The sequence below is a fragment of the Ursus americanus genome, chromosome 25 (assembly GCF_024610735.1).
Source record: "Ursus americanus isolate L20-20 chromosome 25, mUrsAme1.1.p, whole genome shotgun sequence".
NCBI classification, from domain to species: domain Eukaryota; kingdom Metazoa; phylum Chordata; class Mammalia; order Carnivora; family Ursidae; genus Ursus; species Ursus americanus.
Window position 1 is genome coordinate 46,023,856 of NC_142151.1, and position 3,466 is coordinate 46,027,321.

The 3,466-nt window shown below is 38.5% G+C and overlaps 1 pseudogene; it reads right to left on the reverse strand.

Annotated features, from left to right (window-relative positions):
* Nucleotides 1-424: 424 nt before the first annotated feature.
* On the reverse strand, nt 425-1,058 carry LOC123778885 (large ribosomal subunit protein uL1 pseudogene; annotated as a pseudogene).
* Between the last annotated feature and the right edge of the window lie 2,408 nt (nt 1,059-3,466).

Here is a 3,466-nt window from a genome sequence, read left to right on the forward strand (position 1 = left end):
CAAGCAACAGATTAAAAAGGTAGACATCTAGCTATGGAATTAATCTTTCGGAAATCCATATACCTGGGGCCATATGAATATAAAATATGGGATTGCTCACAACATTTGCAGTAATGCAGTAAGAATTCCAAGTAAGAATAAGAAATGTAATTAAACGGATACTCTGGGCAAACAGAATAATGATTGCAATTAACACAGTCGTAAAAGGGAGAGAAGTGAATGGCAATTGTGTGGAAAGCAACAGAAAGCAACAAGTAGCCCTTACTTCTCTTTTCTGCTTTCCATGAGAAGCTAATTTTATTGATTCAATTTATTATGTACAGAAGAAATTATGCTATAAAACCAATACTCACGTCCCTCATGTGAACATTATATATTTTTTTCTTTTTCTTAGTGGTAGCACTAGGGTTTATTAAGGTGTGTCTTAGTACAGGTGCTGGGGCTTGCCCACAGGCGCTTTTGATGTATAAAGCCCAGACCTTCTGCCAATTCTTCTTGAGCAATGATACCAGGAAACTGACAGCTACGTGGACGTCGTACACAAGCTCATCGTCTGCCATCTTCATGCGCCAACCACCACTGCCAGACATACCGCCTTCTTCATCTGGAATTGGATGGTGGACTTCACTTCACCCACTTTGGCCCCCAGTTCTCATTGTGGGTCAGCATGGAGGGAACTTGCCAGCCTTACTCAGGCCTGGACCCAAACCTTGTGGGATCTGCTTGATCAGAGATTCTGAAGCCAAAAAGCATCACACTTCTTGAACAGCTTCTTGAAATTTTTTTCTTGTTGAGTTTCTTCTATGTCTCGGTGTCCATGTGGGGAATATCCACGACCTTGGCCTCCTCAGAGTGCTGCTGGTCCCCCAAACTTTGGGGCAGGGAGTGGACTGAAGCCTGATGGTGCCAGAGAAGCACTTGTCCCTCTGAGGGTGGTAGTTCTTCAAGCTGGTCTGCAGCTCCACCATCTCCAAAACCTTCTGGCGCTGGCACTGGTTCCCCTGCAGGACTTCCCACACCACCAGTGCAGGGTGTCACTTGGAGACTTTGCTGCTCATGGTGCCTCAGGCCACAATAACCAGATGAAAGAGCAATACTATATGTTTTAAACTGTGTTAAACAATTTACCTACCCCCCTTAAGATAGTAGCAATCCCTTTAAGTGGGTATGCTTTTCTCCTCCTCTTAAAGAATAAGACAGATAGGCATAGGAAACAAATGATGTCTATATGGCCAATATACATTGGAACAGTGATTCAGCTCAAAGCTATGCCCCCTCCCCATGAAACCATTATACCAATTACTGGGGGAGGTGAGAAATCTTGCAATACAAGCATATACAAGGAAATCTTAGAATTTCAGAATAGGATGCCATTTCTTTCACAAAAGTACTTTCTTTCACAAGAGTCCTAACTAAGCCCATCTAAACTGCCAGGCTTGGCTTATGGGGATTTCTCTCAAAATAACATAGCTCGGAAAATTAAAAATTCAGAAGACAATGACTCCTTTGCAATTAAACTTAAATCCTTAACTTAAATGCAGAAAATTACTTTCGCTAAAGAAACTCAGAATCCCTAACTCTTCCACTGGTAATCTCAGATGTGACATATACCTGTATGATAATATCATCTCTCATCGGCAAGAGTCTCTGTCATTTTTGGATTGAGCACTGAGTTACCCACAACAACTGCAGGCATAACCATAGAATATGGTTTGGCAATTGATTCTCTCACTTACAGATATTACTTAGTCATTTTCCATCAGTATGATACCAGTCACAGTAAACCTTTGTATTCTTAAATAATCAGAGCTTTTTGGCGTTTATCAGGCCCTACCTCTCTCTCTGATGGTAGATCAATGCTAAAGTCTTCAAACTCAGATTGCCCTTTTTGGTCCATCTATACAATCGGATGTGTATCGCTATAGTTTACGGTCATATAGGATCACATGAGCCTCATGGTACAGTATGCTTATCAATGTGATTAGAAATTTTCATAATATACTGAAATTTCATATTTCTTGACTATATTAACAGATTATGAGCATTTTGTGAGGAAAGGGAATACTTTGTTCATTATTGCCTACCAAAGGACTTATTATAGTGCGGTCATTTACTAAAATATTTGTTAAATTAATCAACAAAAGACGAAAGTCTCATAATTCCTATTCCTATCTAAACTATTATTATCCCCTGCCTTGAAATTATCATTGCTCTGCTCTGGTATCTTATTTGAATAAGTTTCTGTGACTGGGTTTTCTTGAAATTATCATTGCTCTGCTCTGGTATCTTATTTGAATAAGTTTCTGTGACTGGGTTTTCTAGGACCCCTTGTTTTTCAGAAGCATAGGCAGAAAGTGCTATAACCCTTCAACAATAGCAGCACCTCTTAACCTCCTTACTCAACAGACAGAAACTCTCTCTTCTTTCTAGGTCTACCTCCCAGGATCTCCACTGTGGAAACATACAGGGCAAAATTCTATCTTTTAATCATTAAGAAACCAGATGGAACCATACGATTAGACTCCCATGGGTATCACACTTTTAATGTTTTCTTAACTTGAGATGTTTTCATACAGACAATACTAAAAAATCATAACGGGACTCAACAATATTATTTACTTAGCACATATCAATGGTTTTCTTGATACAGATCCCTTCAGGTCTCAGAAGCAGCTCATATACTCCATCGTTCATTCTGTTAAATCCCCGGAAACACATTTCCATTTGTGCAGCCTTGGAAAAATTAGCTAAACTCTCAATAAGTCACTTCCTGATATAGAAATTAAGGAGAATAATAGGAATTTCCTCAGGGGGGTAGTTGTAAATATTTATTTAAACAAGGTTAACAAACATGCCTTGTACCTTCCAGGGCTTAATAAATTGAAACTATTATTATTATCTTAAATAATGTCAGTTTTAATTCAATGTCATACAGCCAGCCACATGCAATTTACTCATAAATAATTTGGTTTTATGCATCACAGCAGTGTCTATAGGACAACTGTCCTTGCATATGGTATGTTATGTGGTACTCCCTCATCTATAAATTGTGGATGACTATAATGTTTACTTGATTTTTTATGTGAATAATTTAGACTTACTCTTTTGCATATCACTACTCTACTAGTGTTTTATTGTGAACTTTGCATCCTCCAAATTCCATCAAACATGTCTATTTATATGCAAGGGCTGCAAAGGCTGCATTTTCAGTTGTCCTTGAAGCTAAGATTCTAAATGTAATTTTAGTTCTGCCAAACAGATACATTCATAAAAGATACAAACTTCAAACACTGTTATCGTTTTAAGCATCTATATTACTGGTGTAGATCATAGCAGGTTCAAATGACCCTAAATTTTGTAGCAGTAACACTAGATTACTGAGGAGGAGTTCTCATGGGAATTTTGTGAAGCCTCTTTGAGATCGTTCCAAGAAGCTCATCCTAAAATCTGCCTTCAGGGATGCCTG